The sequence below is a fragment of the Ambystoma mexicanum genome, chromosome 3p (assembly GCF_040938575.1).
Source record: "Ambystoma mexicanum isolate Mex_15411 chromosome 3p, UKY_AmexF1_1, whole genome shotgun sequence".
In the NCBI taxonomy this organism is placed as follows: domain Eukaryota; kingdom Metazoa; phylum Chordata; class Amphibia; order Caudata; family Ambystomatidae; genus Ambystoma; species Ambystoma mexicanum.
In genome coordinates this window covers 382,373,415-382,393,798 of record NC_090925.1, presented here as the reverse complement: position 1 = coordinate 382,393,798, position 20,384 = coordinate 382,373,415, and the positions used below count along the sequence as shown (strand labels likewise).

Sequence of the window (20,384 nt, the reverse complement as noted above, 5' to 3'; positions counted from 1 at the left end):
GTACAGTGCCCTGATGCCTGTGTTTTCTTTCTCCCTGTCTGCAGCGTCAACTGATGAAGAGGGCGGAGAAGGTGCTGTGGAGCACAGCGGCAGGGGTCGCACCACCAGCCGGAGACGCAAGGCCCAGCTCCCCTCCCAGGTTCTGATCTCGTCGGGGAGTGAGGAGTCCGGTGCCGTGTCCCAGGCCGCAGCTGCCGAGGGGAGGTCCAAGAGGCGGAGGTTGGAGTTGGACTCCTCGGCAGCAGAAGGGGCAGCTGGGACCCCACAGGGCCCAACGGAGGAAGATGGCACGGAGTCATCCAGGTTGGTGGGGGGTTTGGAGGAGGAGGAGGCCGTGCAAGCGACAGAGGCGGGGTCTGGAGGTGGGGATTCCACTGGTGCTAGTGGTGCAGTGCAGGATCAGGGACAGGAGGCAGCACAGGCCGCCGCGGAGGTGCCTGTGTGCAATCCTGTCCCTGCTCCTGTCACTGCATCATCTTGCACCAGCGGGGATGCCTACCTCCAGACCCGTTCTCAGGGAGGGGATTGGCTTACAACACCTGGCCTTCCTCTCCCTGTGGATGTGGCTATCCTGCACCAGGTTGAGCCTGTCCAGGGTGGGGTGGCGTTGCGTCAACGGGCCATGCGAGCTGACCTGCATTCTTTTCATGATGAGTCTGCACGTCTTCTCGCATGGCTCGTTGACCGCGTTGACCCACTGGGACAGCTCACCAGGGCTGGATTCCTCCGTTTCCTGGACCTTGTTCCGACCCCCTCCTCCACAGAACCCCCTATGCCCCAGTCGTCCTCCATGCCATCTTCCCACCCATGTGTCACCTGGGTGCCCTGTGGAGCTGCCTCTGACCGTGTGGCCAGGCTGGTGGACAACAGATCCCTGCCACAGTCGGGAGTCGGACGTCCAGCAGGGGTGGCCACATCAACGACTGCACCCCAGCTGGAGGAGGATGTGCAGGCACCATCGGACAGGGCACATGGATAGCAGCAGCTGCAGCAGCAGGAGGCTGTAGGTGGGAGCCACGATAGCTCGGGGCCTTCAACATCGGAGGGGCAGGCATCGGCCGGAGGGCAGGAGGACCCAGGACGGGAAGTGTCTTCTGTGTGGCAGCGGTTGGGCCACGCCATAGATGCGGAGCGGCGGCGGGTGGAAGAGGCGCGGCTCACGATGGTCAGGGCGGAGAACTCCATGCGGAGGGCCCTGAGGCGGGCCGAGTGCCTCGAGGCAATCCGCAGGGAGTTGGAGGTGAACATGTCGGCGTCCCTGCGGACCCTCAGGGCCATGGAACAGGACCGCCTCCGGGACATAGACGAGGAGTTCGATGATGCCCTGGCCCGGAACACCACTGAGTGAGCCGCTGGACTGGCCCGCCGCCATTGTATATAGTTATTTAGTGATAGGTTTCCTTTATTGTTTATTTTGATTTGGAGTCGACGGACACTGCTCCACCTTTTGTATATAGTTCCATTTTAGGTAGGTTTCATTTCTTCTGTTGGGATGATGGACCCTGAATACTTTGTACATAGTTTGACTTTGCATTTGGATATTTATTTTACTATGAATATTTTTTTCCATGGAGCAATGGTTTTCTATTTCTTTTTTCCCTTCATTTACTTTTTATGGACTGGAACTTTGGGAGACATTTTTTTGGATTATCATTTATTGATTTTAATTTGAAAATGCACAGCCAGCTTAATTTTCTTTTTTTTTCCTTGTGTATTTTGTTTAATTTTGATTGCCATTACTGTTGTTTTTAATACATTATTTTGATTTTTTCATTCTTCAATGTGTGGTTTCATCTCATTGTTTTCATGCATGTCATGATATGGGTTTTCAGGTTCACTTGCAACCATTGTGTGTGTGTGAGACACATGTGTTCATTTACATTGTTTCCATTGGAGTAGTATCATGGGCGCATGTGATACTTGGTTGTGTCTTTGGGCTGTGGTGGCTGGCCATGAGGCCCATGCTTGAGGATTTTCAGGGCTTGTGGGCGCGGGGACATGTGTGGGGGCCTGGTGGCAGGTGCCCCACAGTGCTGGGGGGTGGGGGTGGTGGGAGAAATGTGTGGGGGCCTGCTGGCAGGTTCCCCACAGTGCTGGGGGGTGGGGGTGGTGGGAGAAATGTGTGGGGGCATGCTGGCAGGTGCCCCTGACTGCTGGGGGTGGGGGTGCAGGGGAACATGAGTGGGGGCCTGGTGGAGGGTGCCCATGACTGCTGGGGGGTGGGGGTGCAGGGGGACATGAGTGGGGGCCTGGTGGAGGGTGCCCCTCAGTGCTGGGGGGTGGGGGTGCAGGGGGACATGTGTGGGGGCCTGGTGGAGGGTGTCCCTGCACTGCTGGGGGGTGGGGGTGCAGGGGTACATGTGTGGGGGCCTGGTGGAGGGTGCCCCATGACTGCTGGGGGGTGGGGGTACAAGGGGTGAGTGGGGGCCTGGTGGAGGGTGCCCACAGTGCTGGGGGGTGGGGTGGGTGGGAGACATGAGTGGGGGCCTGGTGGAGGGTGCCCCATGACTGCTGGGGGCTGGGGGTGCAAGGGGCCATGAGTGGGGGCCTGGTGGAGGGTGGCCCACAGTGCTGGGGGGTTGGGGTGGTGGGAGAAATGTGTGGGGGCCTGCTGGCAGGTGCCCCACAGTGCTGGGGGGTGGGGTGGGTGGGAGGGAGACATGAGTGGGGGCCTGGTGGAGGGTGCCCCACAGTGCTGGGGGGTGGGGGTGGTGGGAGAAATGTGTGGGGGCCTGCTAGCAGGTGCCCCTGACTGCTGGTTGGTGGGGGTGCAGGGGGACATGTGTGGGGGCCTGGTGGAGGGTGTCCCTGCACTGCTGGGGGGTGGGGGTGCAGGGGTACATGTGTGGGGGCCTGGTGGAGGGTGCCCCATGACTGCTGGGGGGTGGGGGTGCAAGGGGACATGAGTGGGTGCCTGGTGGAGGGTGCCCCACAGTGCTGGGGGGTGGGGGGGGGTGGGAGACATGAGTGGGGGCCTGGTGGAGGGTGCCCCTCAGTGCTGGGGTGTGGGGGTGCAGGGGGACTTGTGTGGGGGCCTGGTGGAGGGTGCCCCATGACTGCTGGGGGGTGGGGGTGCAAGGGGACATGAGTGGGGGCCTGGTGGAGGGTGCCCCTCAGTGCTGGGGCGTGGGGGTGCAGGGGGACATGTGTGGGGGCCTGGTGGAGGGTGCCCCATGACTGCTGGGGGGTGGGGGTGCAAGGGGACATGAGTGGGGGCCTGGTGGAGGGTGCCCCACAGTGCTGGGGGGTGGGGTGGGTGGGAGACATGAGTGGGGGCCTGGTGGAGGGTGCCCCTCAGTGCTGGGGGGTGGGGGTGCAGGGGGACATGTGTGGGGGCCTGGTGGAGGGTGCCCCATAGTGCTGGGGGGTGGGGGTGGTGGGAGAAATGTGTGGGGGCCTGCGGGCAGGTGCCCCATAGTGCTGGGGGGTGGGGGTGGTGGGAGAAATGTGTGGGGGGCTGCTGGCAGGTGCCCCTGACTGCTGGGGGGTGGGGGTGCAGGGGAACATGAGTGGGGGCCTGGTGGAGGGTGCCCATGACTGCTGGGGGTGGGGGTGCAGGGGGACATGAGTGGGGGCCTGGTGGAGGGTGCCCCTCAGTGCTGGGGGGTGGGGGTGCAGGGGGACATGTGTGGGGGCCTGGTGGAGGGTGTCCCTGCACTGCTGGGGGGTGGGGGTGCAGGGGTACATGTGTGGGGGCCTGGTGGAGGGTGCCCCATGACTGCTGGGGGGTGGGGGTGCAAGGGGACATGAGTGGGGGCCTGGTGGAGGGTGCCCCACAGTGCTGGGGGGTGGGGTGGGTGGGAGACATGAGTGGGGGCCTGGTGGAGGGTGCCCCATGACTGCTGGGGGGTGGGGGTGCAAGGAGACATGAGTGGGGGCCTGGTGGAGGGTGGCCCACAGTGCTGGGGGCTGGGGGTGCAAGGGGACATGAGTGGGGGCCTGGTGGAGGGTGGCCCACAATGCTGGGGGGTGGGGGTGGTGGGAGAAATGTGTGGGGGCCTCCTGGCAGGTGCCCCACAGTGCTGGGGGGTGGGGTGGGTGGGAGACATGAGTGGGGGCCTGGTGGAGGGTGCCCCACAGTGCTGGGGGGTGGTGGTGGTGGGAGAAATGTGTGGGGGCCTACTGGCAGGTGCTCCTGACTGCTGGGGGGTGGGGGTGCAGGGGAACATGAGTGGGGGCCTGGTGGAGGGTGCCCATGACTGCTGGGGGGTGGGGGTGCAGGGGGACATGTGTGGGGGCCTGGTGGAGGGTGCCCCACAGTGCTGGGGGGTGGGGTGGGTGGGAGACATGAGTGGGGGCCTGGTGGAGGGTGCCCCTCAGTGCTGAGGGGTGGGGGTGCAGGGGGACATGTGTGGGGGCCTGGTGGAAGGTGCCCCATGACTGCTGGGGGGTGGGGGTGCAAGGGGACATGAGTGGGGGCCTGGTGGAGGGTGCCCCTCAGTGCTGGGTGGTGGGGGTTCAGGGGGACATGTGTGGGGGCCTGGTGGAGGGTGCCCCATGACTGCTGGGGGGTGGGGGTGCAAGGGGACATGAGTGGGGGCCTGGTGGAGGGTGCCCATCAGTGCTGGGGGATGGGGGTGCAGGGGGACATGTGTGGGGGCCTGGTGGAGGGTGCCCCATGACTGCTGGGGGGTGGGGTGCTGGGGGACATGAGCAGGTGTGCAGGGTAGTCCCCTGTTTTGTGGGCTGCCTGCAGGGGCCGTGGAGGGTGTACAGGGAACACCTGTGAGGACCCACCAGCCTAATCGCGTGTGATAATTCCCGCGCACCCCTTTAATACACGTACCCAGCCAAATCGCGTGTGATAATTCCCGCGCACCCCTGTAATAGACGTACCCAGCCAAATCGCGTGTGATAATTCCCGCGTACCCCTGTAATACACATACCCTGGCTAATCGCGTGTAAAACTTCACGCGTACCCCTGTAATACACGTACCCTGGCTAATCGCATGTGAAACTTCCCGCGTACCCCTGTAATACACGTACCCTGCCTAATCGCGTGTAAAACTTCCCGCGTACCCCTGATATAAACGTTATCCGCTTTGCGTTCCTTGTTTGGCAGCCCTGTAAACTGGTCCAGGGTTAGCGCAGCCCTTTGCGATGATTTAGCGATTTTGATGGCTTTTCCTTGTGCGAGGGCGTTCTTGGGGGCGTCACTGGCGCTGCTGCAGGGTCGCTGCGATACTCTGCGCCACGGCTGGTTTGGGAGCCTAAAATCCATGAATACGCTATGCGCGGAAATCGGTTTTAGCGCACGCGCCTGGCACAGACAATCGCACGTGGACACTCTGCGCCAGCCGCTTGCGACACTTTTCTGCGAAATTCTATGAATTACCCTGATTATTGGAATTCATCTTATTGACCACAGACAGGTGGAAGCCAGAGTACCGGCCACTCTGTTGCCTTCAGGTTTCATACAGACCTATGCAGTAGGGTCTGAATCCACTGTGCAGTCTTTGCAGCTAAAAACTTAAGAGTGCATTGCCCAGCATACAGATTATGTGCCAGCATCTGCTTATGTAATCTTTTTTTTTTACCCCCCCCCCCACTTTGGCCTCCATGTAAACCCACACTTTCCAGGACAAGCAGTTATGTTTACAAAGTAATTTTTATGTCGCACTCCCATGCGACGGGTCTTTGGAGATAAAAAACCATTGCCTAAGGCCTACTGAGGTGAGGTAAACCCAGGTGGAGTTCGGCATTTTCCTTTTTCTTCAAGGCGAGCACCGCGAAATGCGTTCTAATATCTATCACTGCCTTTGTGTGATTTTGCAGTCACTCTAAATCACATGCCTAATACTAAGGGACTGCATCTTCTGCGTAACTGGGGTCTCTTCCACAAGGTGCCCATCCCCATCGCACCTTCCATCATGGCCGCCAACGTTTCCATTTTGCACTATTTGGTGCAGCCTGCCCTGCCTCCTAACTGGATTGGCCACTCTCTTCACATCTTGGCAAAACAGAAATCAGAAGGCGCAAGCCGGCCCCTGACTTCGAAGGCCCACATACAAAGGCACTGTCTGTGCATGTCTGGGCCGAGGAGGACCTGGAAAGCCACAAATTCACTGCTCTGAATATGCTCCGTCCCCCAGACTAATTACGTGACTGCTTTCACTGCCACTGGTTCAAAAGCCATCCACAATCACTGCAGTCATGACAGTGAGTTTGGCCTACCTCCAACTCTAACTCTCCTGTGGCGCCTTCACTACTAAAAGCTAAAAAGGAAATACAGTCAAGACCATTGTTCGGACTCCAACTATATTGAAATCATCAGTAATCCTTCAATAAAACATACTAAATCAAAATCTATATTCATCCCCTTAAGTGTAAGGGCTACCAGTTTATCAATCCAAATGTTTCATGTTGAGATAATATTCTATTGTTTAGCACACATTTCATACTGCAAACTGAATTGCCTCTTATTGCTAGCAAGAATTGGGAGGAGAGGCAAACATGAGATGAATGAAGAGGAGAAAAGGAGGGCAAGGAAGGTGGAAGGGGAGTATGCAACCATATAGGGGGATGCCTGTTAGAAAAGAAAGGTTTTACTTAACTCTGAATCGCAAGAGGAAATTGATAGTTCTGAGGGTATGCAGAAGTGAGTTCCAGAGGCAGGGGCCAAAAACCGAGTGGCATCTGTCACCAAAACACCTATATCTGGAAGACTGGATGGAAAGGAAGCTGATGTCCAAAATATAGAAGAAAGGAGTAAATTAAATTAGCCATTATAGTCTCATCAACTATGTAAGTCAATCTCATCCCATAGACACATAAAATTATATAGCATTTGTTCCCCACCACTATCCTATGCCAAACATTTATTTTAGTTTCGTCATCAATCTGTGGTGAAAGATATAGACCAGAATATTTAATTCTTAACTCCGGATCAGTATAATAGTAGATGCTTCAATGTTTTAGTGCTGCATCACAACAGATATGACACCGCCTGTTTTTAATAGGTGTTTTATAACAGACACATGGAACTTTAATTTGTCAGTCATGAATTGAATTTGAATCGCTGGTAAATCCGTTTGATTTTATAATTCGGAAATTGAAGCAGTTTTATGACTCTATAAGGAGATTGAATATAAAAGGTATATTCTAGTGAGCAGACTTTGGTACCTAAGTCGACCTTATTCTGTTCATGTGCTGATACCATGATTGATTTTTACTACCCAAGACATCAAACTTGAAGCAGGTCAACTGATATTTCACGTCACTGTGCAATATTCCAAGTGTAATTATCCTCTATCCTATATGCTGGTCAGTACAAGTCACTTGTATGTGATGCAAAAGTGTCTGAACATTGGCTGATTGTATTTACAAAGTTAATTCACCTCTTTATCATATCACGATTTATAGCTAAAAGAGCAAACTCTGCTTAGATATCTTCTAAAGGAAGTTTTTGTGAACAAGAAAACAGACTTCTTATGCAAGAACTATCCAAGACACCTAAATTCTTGACCTGGGATAGTCCCCATAAATCCAAATGTTCTTTCTACATCAGCTTATGGTAATATTTACTTCAAGATATTTGTAATTGGTGACAACTTCCATCTTAGACCCATTAACAGTATCGTAATATTTTCTAGTTTTTTTTTTTACTGTTAAAATCATTACTTTTGTCTTCTTTATACTGATAGCCAAAGAGCGTGCTAAGGTGTATTGTTTAAAAGTGTGTAATTTTCAAACCAGCTGGACTGCGATCTGTAAGAATGATATCATTAGAATTACCACTGCATCTTACATGACCCTATTTTCGAAAGGTAAACAGGGCCTGTATTCAGGGCAGAGGACATATCAGATAAATACAGAATCAACAATTTTGTGACAAGAGCACAAACCTGTTTTAGGCCGGTATGTGTGGTTATCTGTTCACTCAATAGACCATTCCTGTTCAGATGCACTGCCACAGTGGTGTTCTCATGTAATGCAATCAGCATCTTGAGGAGACCTACCGGGATCCCCCATCATTTTAATTTATACCATAGTAGACAGCCGTCGACAGATTTAAATGCATCACTAAGATTGAAAAATACAACATAGACAGGACTTTTATAGGTGTTCCTTGCCCATTCTGCAACCATAACCAATGTCAGTATATACGTTAACGTGGCAGACCCTCTTCTAAACCAGTTTAATTAGCAGGTGGTGTATGGTTATGATCCATCCACTTACTTAGTTCACTCAGTAAAATGCACGAGAACACCTTTGAAGGAGCATCCAGCATTGCCAATATCGTGTAGCTTGTAGGATTAATTCTGACACCACGTTTATATAATGGTATAATAAGGCTGTGTCTCAAACTATCAGCCAAATACATCACTCCTCCCCAATGGGAGGGCTTTGGTCATAGCCGATTGTAAAACTACTGTGTCATCAGATCTTTCTCTGAACTTTTCAAGCAATAAAGAATTTTGCCTCTTAAGCTCTGACCGGTCATATACAATTCCTATATATACTATTAATTTGTTATTCAGATGGAAAACTTGGGCATGTAAAAGGTTGTTATGTACAGTGGGCTTAACATCAATGTAGTAGTACGTTTCTGATCAATTATGCCTAGTTGTTATCCAGAAGTTAATTATAGATTGACTAGAATCAATTGTGAATTGTATTATTTGGTATATTGAATACAAATATTGAAACTATTATTGTAATTCTTGCATGGTTCCAAACCAGAGTCCAAATATATTTTTGATGCATCTTTTGTAGTTCTTATGGTGACCATGTGGCATGATCCAAAATATGTTTGGTTTAAAATCTAAATGTGAAGATATGTGTCTAGGCCAAGGCCACGATTGATAATGTTGATGTACCTCAGGTTCGCAAAAAATGCTGTTCTTGAAATATAAAAAGTTGTTATTCAGAATGAATTTAAGTAAAGTAACAAGATCATATTTTCTTCTTCCTGTTTTAATAGAACTTTTTCCACCGCTTGCACACTTTCCTCATCTGCAATGGAAATGTACAGACTAGTAATGTCCACAGCAAAAGTATGTGAGTTGAACGATTGAAGAAAACTCCATCTAGTGATATTAAGAAATCACCAATATCTAGCAGGTAAGTAGATTTTTAGTACAGAGTGTTGTAAGATGTTATCTATATATTGTGCTGGCGGTTCCAAAATTCTATCAGTTGCTGCAATAATAGGCCAACCTGGTGGATTAGTCAAAGATGTATGAATCTTTGGCAAAGAATAAAAGACTGATGTTAGGGGATAAGAGTTGATTTAAAAAAGGCATGTTCTTGATGTACTTAATTTGTTTGATCCAACCTCATATAAAAAGAATTCCATTAATGTTTGTATTTGTTTCAATGTATCCATCTCAATCTCTATATAAGTTATGTTATCTTTCAATTGTCTTAAGCATTCTGCATTGTATTCTGACGTATTTAACTTGCCCGTCCCCGGAAGCCCAGCGGACGGGTGCAGCGGAAGCACCTTAGCTTGGCCGAAATCTGGACAAAGTCAGGCCCATCTGCGCCCATCCGCGCCAGAGACGGGCTATGGGCTCATCCCAAGGTTAGCCTCTTGCTATATTCTTGTTCCTCCCTGATTCACCTTGCGCCTCCTGACACGGTTTGTCCCTCAGGCTGGCGCAGGGAGGACTACCCTGAGGTAGGCTCTCCTACTCTTAACAACTATCAGGTTAAATATTTGCTGTTTAATGCACAGTCCCTTCCCGCGCATGCCATAGAGTATTCCACGCTCCTTCAGGAACATGATCCTGTTCTCGCCTTCATCACAGAAACATGACTAAAGGCTGCCTCAACCCCCAGTCTGGCCCATGCCCTACCCTCCAATTACCAGATTCTCAACTTAGATAGGTCTCCACCTAGGGTGGGTGGGGTGATCACCCTGCTTTACCACAGTGATTTGATGTGTTCTGCACTCCCTCTGCAGCACACTTTAAACATGGGAGCCTTGCTACTGCGTGTTTCCATTACCCCTACAAGCACTCGCAATCTCCTGCTGATCTGTCGCCTCCCTGGAATCTTCTCTTCCATGCTGATTTCCCGGCACTTATGGCCGATCTCAGACTTCAGCTGGGAGTTTTGGTTGTCCTGGGGTACTTCAATCTCCATCCCAATGACCCCACCAATTCTCAGGCGGCTTGCTTCATTATCAATTTGGAAGAGTTGGGTCTCTCCCAGTTGGTTGTTGGCCCTACCCACCAGCTGGGAAACACTCTTGATCTTATCTTTTCACCCCTGCCCTGGCTACTTATTTTGCCCATCTCCCCGTTCTTTGGTCAGACCATGAGATTATTCCTTTTGCAGGGAATTCTCTCACTCTTCCCCGTCCTCCAGTTCTCCCCCTCCCCTCTAAAAGGCACAGGGAGAAGGTCAAGCTCTTTGACATCACAGTGGCAATCATTCAGCAGCAGTCAGTTGTTGCTGCCCAGGACCTTCAGCCATTTACTGCTGCTCTTACAGCTATCGCAGACCTTCTGGCACCCATTAAGGCCTGTAAAGCCTGTGCTTGGCTTTCTGAACATTGGTTCTCAGCTGACCTGGCCAAGCTTTGGCTGGCCCGTAGGCGAGCTGAGCATAAGTTGCGCATCTCATATTGTGACTTGTCCCGCCTGGCCCTTAGACAAGCCACAGCCTCCTATTAGGCAGCCATCGTGCTAGCTAAATGTGCGTTATTTGCAGCTCAGGTGGAAGCCTCGGCTAACTCTTCTAAGGAGCACTTTAAACTAGTCCTCTCACTCTCTTCCTCATCTGCTAATTGCACAGTGGTCCCTTCTCAAGAGCCCTGTGATTCACTGTCCTCTTTCATTGAAAAAAAAAGTTTTATTATTTGTTAAAAATTCTGTTCCGTGGCTGGCCTTTGCCCTCCATCGGGCCGATCAGAGGACCTGAGCATGCCCACTCTGTCTGGTCTACCTTTCCTGTCTTCACAGAGTCCGCCGTGATTGCAGCTGTGCTCTCACTTAAATCACTTCTCCTGCAGACCCCATTCCACTCAGTATCCTCAAGGACATTTGTCCTAACATTGTGCAGCCTCTTAAGGCAGCGGTTAATGCTTTATTTTCATCAGCACACATTCCTAACTCTCTTAAGCATGCTCTCATTCTTCCATTGCTCATAAAACCTGGTCTTGACCCATCTACACTCTCTAATTTCCATCCCATTTCTCTTCTCTTGTTCCCAAACAAGCTTCTTGAAGCTTTGGTTACCCCCATTCTCTGCTCATTCCTTGAGAACCTTGGGTGCCTCAACCCTTTCCAGTCCGGATTCCCACCTGGTCGTGGCACAGAGTCGGCTTTTGTTGCGGTGGTTGATGATCTGGTTCAGATCATGGATCAGGGGGACTCAGCCACCCTGATCTGCTAGATCTCTCCGCCGCCTTTGACACCGTTGATCACACCATTTTGCTTGACCGATTATCGAAGCTGGTGTCTCTGGCCTGGACTTGGACTGGTTTGCTTCTTTTCTTGCGGGTCACTCCCAGTCTCTCTCCCTTCCTCCTTTTCTTTATGTGGCAAAACTCCTCAATTGTGTTGTCCTCCAAGGTTCTGCTCTCTCCCCTCTTCTTTTCAATCTATACATTTGTCGTTTGGTGAAGCTAATTCAGTCTTTCGGATTTTGGTGTTTCTCTTATGCTAACGATATGCAAATGTTGATAGGGCTTGACCCCTCCTGCCCTGCCTACGCAGAACGCTGCTGCTCCCGTCTGCTCACCATCCACACATGGATGAGCAGAAACTGGCTTGACCTTAACAGTGATAAAACTGAGGTTCTGGTGGTGGGGTCACCCTCAGCCTCCTTCGGCTGGTCCTCAGCCTTTTGGCCTTACATCCCCGGCCCTTTACCCTCCCTCTCATCCGTGGTAAAAATCCTGGGGGTGAAACTCTCTGATTTTCAGAGTCAGATTAGCGCAGTTTGCCAGTCAGTTCACTGTTAGTGGTGCGGTTTGCGCAAAGTTTTCCTGTTCCTCCCTGCTCACCTTCGCTCTTTAGTGATATCGTCTCTTATCTCTGGCTCTCTAGATTACTGCAATGTGCTCTATCTGACCCAGCATGCGTATCTTCTCCAGCGACTTCAAGTGCTGCAAAACACGGCAGCCCGGGTTGCTAGTGGGGCCCCCAGGTTTTCCTCGGCCTCTCCCATTTTTCTAAAATGGCACTGGCTTCCTGAGGCAAAACATACAATTTAAGTGCCTATGTGTGGTCTATCGTGCTTTTTATGCTAAAGATCCCATATTTCTGCTGGCCAAATTCCACCACTACGCCCCCACTCAGCATCTGTGTTACGCTTTATCCTTAAGGATCACAGTCCCCCGCTTCAAGTTGACTCGCATAGGGGGTTGCTCCTTCTCGGTTGCAGTTGCCTCTCTGTGGAATGCCACAGCGCTTTCTCTACGGGCCATGGATGATCATCTTAAATTCCGTCGTGCTCGTTCCTCCAATCTTGGTCATTCCTCTACACCATGATGCCCTAGTTGGTGAAGGTGCACTTTATCAATTATTTTTACATTACATTTGGTAATGCTGCCAATTTTAATTTAATATTTGATTATTTGCTAAATCGTTGAGCTCTTTAAGATTGCATTTGACTGTTTTAAAATGATATAAGGGTGGTTTATAAATGTAGCCAAGAGCAGCATTTTGGATTTAATGATTAAAAACTATTTTATTGCAACATTCTTTATAATCACCTTCTTCAGTAGCAGCCTTTATAGTGGGCTCCATTGTGGCATAACACATTTTGTCTCTCAACTATCTAATCAATCTATACAGATCAGCTTGATCTTTGAAATACATCATGTTGTAACTGGGTACAAAAGAAAGTCCTTTCTAAAGTATCTTGTGTTGGAAATCCACCAGATGTATACTTCATAGGTTAATTAGTAGGGTCTTTTTTTAAATTATATTTTGGGTAGTGGATTGTTTTAATTTTTGCTTCTCCTGGTAAAGCTTTACTTCTAAAAATCGAACCTGGCATGAATTCAATCCTGTAGAGATTTTACTTTCTCCCACTGTCAAACTTGAACGGGTAGCTGTGATTTTAGTAACCTTTGTAACTGCTTGAACTAAGGTTGATGCTTGTTCTTACAGGTCCCCGCTGGGCATGCCCGTAGAGGTGTTGCAGAATTGTGATATATCCCTTGTCCTGCTGGGTTTCCTTTGGTAGTCCTCTTGTCACGAATATACTGTGTCAATCGCATTGTCCAGCGTATCTCTCTGAAATTTTCGGATTTTTTTTGCTTCTATTTCTTTATTAAATATTTCCAGTTTAGTACTTATGTGCTCAAGGGTAGTTGTCAATTGCTCTCTTGTGTAGGTTTGTGCTTAGTTGTTTTTAAGAATTTTAATTTCTGTGTCTAATTTATGTAGGCTATTTACCAATTCCACTATGATTAATAGGTTCAAGTCAAGTGTACATTTATTAAGACTGTGCTATTAGCGTTTTATTATTTGAAGGCTATCTATGCAAAGAATTGGTTACAATTAAAACTTTGATCTTATCAGAATATGTTCATTGGTATAGTATTATCCAAGAGTGGAGGCATGGCATTTTTGGTTAACTTCTTTACGAATCAAATATTGCAACTGTTTTATAATCTGCTAGGGATCGTCTTTTGGGTACATTTGTTTAATTCTAAATTTGAAAATATGTGTTGTTTCTTCAGAAGCAAAATCGAAGGTTTCTGCATGCTTCTCAGAAAGACTCATTTGGGAAGAAAGACATTATTTTAGTTCAGTGAGCAGAAGGTCCAAAACATGCATTGTAGGAGAACTTAAAAAATGAAATGTTAATTTAATTTATTTTGTTATCAAAATCTTTTCATTATTGGGTGAGCAACCCATTTCAGAAAACAGACATTCCCATTACACGATAGCAGCTCACATATAAGAATTTACATTATAACACACACCCACAGATGAGTTGGATAAAGTAGCAAGCCGAAGATGGGCTGAGATAAAAGAGGAGTCCTTGGAACATGCCTGCTCTTCTGTACCTTTTAATATGCCCCTCCAGTGTCTCAAAACGAGCCTCAAACGAAGGTGCCAACCCTCCACCTTATCAACCATTGCATGGAAACTCAAATTCACAACAAGAATCTTCTCAGAAGCTTTTTGACATGTCTGTGATCTCGCAAGCTTGTTCGTCTCCAGCTCTATCAACTTTTGTGTACTGTATTACCAGGGGAAAAAAGTTCTCTCCCCCAGGTCTATTTTTCAGGTCAGCCATTGCATGGTCTCAAGTCAGCTACCAATTTAGGAAGCTGTCAGAATTTTGGATCAATAGAGAAAACTCTCTCCTGTTCCCACTGGGGTGCCTCTGGGGCCTCGATCTGGTTGATCTCCCGAACAGGGGGATATGCTGGGAAGGGAAATCATTTAGTTACCTGGGAATCCACATTTTTCATGACATGGAGGACACATTTGTGTGCAATACGGGCAGGGCATTGTCGGGGATAGGAGACTCTGACCAATTCTGGAAGAAGCTGCCACCATCGTTGATGGGAAGGGTGGCACTGTGTAAAATGGTCATACTCCCTAGGTTGCTTTACCATTTTATGAATATTCCCTATGCCATCAAAAAGGTATTCTTCAAGATGCTGGATGAAAAGGTTGGAGAACTGTTATGGCAGGGAGAGAAGAAGGGTCTCGCTAGCGACCTTGCGGTGGCCGTGCTTAGAGGGAGGTCTGAACTTACCAAACTACGAGCAATACTTTATGGCGGCACAGCTACAGGCGGTATTGACATAGACGACACTAAGGGGGAGTTGCTGGGAGCCCTCACAGCTTCTCGACGAGGGATATCATTGTTGTGGGGCCAGGTGGGTGGCAAAGGTGAGACGGTTGTGTTCCAGATGGTACAGACAATATGGACAAAGCGTCTTGGGAGCTTAAAGTTTGCAAGATTATATAGTATGGGCCGGAATGGCACACGGGAGGGTGGGGATTTCTGGTCTGAGGGAGAGGGGGTGTCGAGAGTTAGATTTGTTTGAGGATGGGAGGCTATTGTTGTTTGAGGTGTGGAGCGCTCGTTATGGGGTCCCAAAAGGGCATTTCTTGACGTATGGGCCAGTTGCCAGGAGACTGGCTGCTTTATGGAAGGAAATACCTTAGTAAGTGGGAGGGATATGGGTACTCAGATATCCGAGGGCGAATGGAGGAAAATTTGGGAGCAGGCACGTAAGGTTTCAAGGAACACCCATTTTCAACATATACAATTTAACATACTACACAGAGTCTATGTGACCCCGGCCAGCTCACATACAATGAATAACAGCCTCAGTCAGGACTGCCCTCAGTGTGGGACTGGATCAGCGGGGCACTGGTATATGATATGGGAGTGCTCAGTTATTACGCACTACTGGAAAGCAGTGATATGCGGGATTAATGGGCTGTTATACTCCAGGTTTGAATCTGATCCAAGGTTAGGCTTTTGGGGTATAACCGCAGGGGAGAAATGGCAAAAAGTATGCAATAGATTAGCTCGGTTTATGCTGATATTAGCCAAGTGGCAGATAGAAATTGCCTGAACGAAGCCCCAAGATCCGTCCGTAGTGCGTTGGATGGAAGATATCTGTAGATGGGGGATGGCAGAGTTAGATATTTTGCAGAAAACTTGGGACCCTGAGCAGGAGGAAGGGGTTATGGTGTATTGGAGTCAGATGTTAAAAGATTTGTGTTCATCGGCGGACTTGACGCCCCCATGAAGGGGGGAAGTTGGGTAGAAAGTGGTACAGAGGTGGGGGGAGCCGGAAGTATAGGGGGATAGATGGGGTAATTGGGAGGATGGGAGACCCTTGGAGGGGGGGGTGAGTGGTGTGTGAAGTGGGTACTCTGCCCATGGTCGAGAGTGGATACCAGTCATCTTTTTATTTTAGTATTTGTAGAGCGCACTACAGCCCAGAGGCAACGAGCATCCTGATTTGCAGTTTGTCTGTAAAGGGAAAACTCGAATACTTAAATGTTTAAATAGAACAGGGGAAAGGGAGGGGGGCTTCTGGTGTGGGAGGGGGGTTCACTGTTTGTTTTTCCTGCAAAATACTAATAAAAATACTTTTTTTAAAAGTCAGCTATCAACTAGATAACCATCTGCAAAACCCCATCCTTGTTAAGTTCACTGGATTGGATGAAAGACGAACATCCCAAAGCTTCCCATTTCCAGATCAAGATGCCAACCCAGTTGGTTTTCTCTCACTTACTTTCTAGGGAAAATAAATCATTCAAGCTATCCAGCTATAAGAGACCCTTTAATAAAATGCATTGGTCATAGGGAGCTGTGCATCAGCCCGCCGAGCCCTACAAGGTCTCTCACTCACTCTCAGGGTTAGCCTCACCAGCACTGCCATTTGCTATGGTTAAATTGGTCTCCCAGACATAGCAAGAAATCTGAAGCCTGACTGTGGCTCCACAAGCCCCCACAGGTAATATCTCCATCTTATGCATGGAGGTATTACCTCCAGAAAAAGTATATTCAAAATGCAGTCCTTGCAGAGAATCAATCTCATCACATCAACGGGTGATTTGCTGGCATGACTTCTGGCATCACTGTATTTCAGGGACACCTATCTACACATTCCAATTCTCCCTGGGGGCTGCAGGTTCCTATGCCTTGTTGTGGAGGAACATCATGTGTACAATGCCTCATTCCTGTTCAGTTTCCACATGGCTCAACATTATTTACGAAGTTCCCAGCACCCGTGGAGATGGTATCATTCCTTACCTACCAATATAACTGCTCATTCAGGAGGTTGACAAGGAGAGCGTAGAATCTAGGCCGTTGAGAACAACAAGATCCTTAACAAAGCATGAGATTTCGGCAGAATCTCCCCTTTCTCCAGACGAATAACTTCACTATTTAGATTCCCTTTTTCAAACCCATCGGTGAAGGTTTCAATTTCCCCAGGACATATGCCAATCATCATTATGGAGGTGACAACAAAGTTGTGCAACCTTGAGGCGTCCCCATCAATGCATTACCTCATGGTAGAGGGGCATGTGTGTGTGTGAATCTTTGGGCACTTCTCTGTCTCTGACCCATATTGGCTAATTTACATCATTATAGGGGCCTGTCTACACAGAACTATGAAGTCATGAGCTGCATGACTCCAGTTTTCAGACTTCTGCTGCAGTGGTGGTTGGTCCCATCCAACCTTCTGAGGTGGTTCCTCCTCATCCTTCATTTTTTGAAGATTCTGACTATGGATGCCATTTGTTTAGTGCGGTATTTCTGAAGAACTCAACTATTCAGGGGCACCGGACTCCCTTGGAGATATCAATTAATTCCAGTTGTAATGAAGTGGAGCAGAACAGAGAGCACAACTGCACTGGGTTATATCAACAGGCAGTGCAGAACAAGGTCAGCATCTATGGAAAGGCGAGCCTTTACCCTGTGGTGTTTCCGGAAACAAATCTGGTGTCCCTTACAGCATCCCACATCAGGGAGTAGACAATACCATGGAAGACACCCTAATCAACTCTTCTCCATTTTACCATGAGCTTTAGCTGCTTCCAGGAGTTTTGTTCTTGAACAGACGTACATTCGGGAGACCAACCATCAATGTATTTGCCTCCAGTGAGACTGCTCAGTTTCCCTGCATCATTTTCAGGTTTCTGAATCATGTCGCTTGTGGCACGGATGCTTAAATCATCCCTTGACCCAGCAAATTCCTTTATTCTTTTCTCACCATATCCCTAATGCTAAGAGGTTGGTAAAAGATCAATGGCTCGTAGTGCAGAGTTCTTTGAGCGCTCCTCATTGCCCTGTAGAACCTGGGCCTTTTTATCCTCCCACCAGGTGGTCCTATGGCAAGCACTGGGAAAACGTTTCATCGTGGTAAGGAAGACATGGGAGTCCTGCATCCTGATTGTGGAATCCCAAGTGTTTCTGCAGCCAAAAGTGAGATCAGCGCATAGCCAGACTACTCAAGAATTTTTCATCTCCAAGTGTAGGGTTAGGCTTCTCATCACTACTTGAGATTTTCCACTTGTTCTCGGTGTGCTCCAGGGAACCCGCTTTGCACCCTTGGGCTCAGCAGACCGCATGTACCTCACCTTTAAAAGCATAATTTATGTTGTATTATCTTTTTATTGTGTTTTCATCAATACAATTTCGCAAAGCAACAGAATAACATTTACATCATTACATAATAACATTAATACACAGTCCCAAAATTACAATAACACATAGTCACAATGATACTACAATAAAGATGTATTATTTTCAACACTACATGAGTATACAAACGTGCATAGTATACATTTCCTTAAGCATTAGACATTCCGTCATAATATGTCTAAGGGTTTGTGTAATTTATCATCTTTACAATGACTACAAATAGTCAAAAGTGGATTATGTTCTTTATCATGTATGTGAAGAATTTCCCCAGTAAGAAAGAGATTGGGCCTCATTAGGAGTTTGGATGTAGCCATGCCGACTTTAGCAGGCCCGGTAATTCCCATTCTCGGGACCCGGACCCGGTACATCCCCATTCCCACCTGAGTCTCCATAGGGCTCAATGGGAATGGGGAGGATGCTAACAACAGGCCCGTTAATGACGGGCCCGCTGTTAGCATCCTAGTCTGCAAGTGGGTCCCGCTCTGCACGTCTGGTCTGGCCAGGCATCCAGAGCAGGAACCGCTGCAGACCTCGTAATGTGGCGGCCCGGAATAAATGGTGCCGGTCCCTTACCGGCACCGTTCATTCTGTGGCCGTCTACCTCCTAATGAGGCCCATTGAGACGAAAGTGAATAAATTGTACTCTCACCTTAAGACATTTTTCAAGGTATTTAGGTACCATCCCAATAATTTTATCTAGAGCAGAGAATGTTGAATGAACCTTAGCACTCCTACCCTTGATATCGTATTAATTCAATCTAATCCCTTTATCCTTTTTTTGACCCCTAAAGGTTTGGTAATGACATCCTCTTGTAGTTTACCACTTTTATTCAAAATGAGCACCATATACGTCTCTAAAATCCCTAAAATGTTCTGTGGGTGAGTAACCAATTCCTTATAAAAATCATTGTATAAAGAAATCTTATCTGGTAACCAAATTTTCCCCACTGTAGTTACCACTCTCCATTGGAACCTGACTTGCAACAAAAGTATGCTAGTTCGTAACGAATCGAGGCAATGGGTAGAGAGGATGGAAGATTATACACCTTTTTCCAGATGCAACCTTCAAGCCTTTCCCATGGAAGATCCAGTGGTAATATTTCAATTTCCAATCCATACAAGATTTTCGGTAAAGCTTTTCCTAAATAAAAAATTTCAATAATGGTTTAATAGAGAATTTACAATACTTGAAGTGGATTTTCCTCATTTGGTGCGACAATTGATCAATCTTACCATTAATTTGCTTAATCATTTTCTCCTTTTTTGTGTACACTGAAAGATGAAAACCCATATAAACTTTCTCCTATACCACTTTGATTTACTGCCATCAATAGTCCATTTGAGGTTACATTTTTTCATTTTGTTCCCTCCAAACATGACTATATTAAATTGCTTATGGTTTATTACCAGATCATTTAATCTTGCATTTTCACTCAGAGTGTTTAATAATTGTTGTAGCCCAAATGGTGTCACATCTAGGAGAGTAACATCATCGGCGTACGATAGCCATTTGACACAGAATCCACCAATTTTTGGACTAATCAACACCACACATTGCAATATTTGCTTCAGGTCAGTTAAATACAGATTGAAGAGGCCAGGATGCAGCCATGCCTCAAACCTCTTGTTATTTTAATATTTTCTGATATGTTATCAAAGGAGTCCAACCTTGTTTTTATTGAGGTATCAGTATGGATATATTCCAATATTGACAAGAGGGAGGAAGGAATTCCACAGTTGTTCAGCTTTCGCCACAAGATTTACCATATCAAATGCTTTTGAAAAGTCTATCATGGCCGAAATCAGGAGAGAATGTGATGGAGTATGGTTTAGTCTCTTTTCCCAAACCATTTATTGAGGTTGTCATTCCCTTCCTGATACCAGTTTGTAATTTTGAAAGGATACCTCTATCTAGAGCCCAGGGTTCTAGATGTTCGAAGACTACAAACACAAAAATGTTACTGTCCGAGTCTAATAATGCTATCCGTCTATAATTAGCTGGATCGCTACAATCACCTTTTTTTAATAAATGGGAGCTATTATAGATTCCTTCCATGTAGATGGCATTACATCATTTGATGGCCGTCATGTGGATGAGAAGGCTAGGGGAACTTGCGGCTCTCCTGTGAATGCCTTCCTACTTACTGGTGAACTCACACTCAGTAGTTCTGAGATGTGATCCTACTTTTTTGGCCTAGTGGTTCCTCCTGATCCGTAGTGGGGTGAAGTTGAGGTTGTGAGGGTGCTAGCTGTCAGGCTGGTGCTTTTGATATATGTGGACAGGGCAGCTCCTG

General features: G+C 47.9%; 1 protein-coding gene across 1 annotated transcript in view; it reads left to right on the top strand.

Moving 5' to 3' along the window:
- The window catches only part of ZNF831 (zinc finger protein 831), a 1,263,335-nt gene that overhangs the window by 152,400 nt on the left and 1,090,551 nt on the right, over positions 1 to 20,384 (top strand). The window contains exon 2 of the mRNA XM_069651045.1: positions 8,924 to 9,063. The gene's annotated coding sequence lies outside the window, so the exon portion shown is untranslated. The remainder of the gene's footprint in view (positions 1 to 8,923; positions 9,064 to 20,384) is intronic.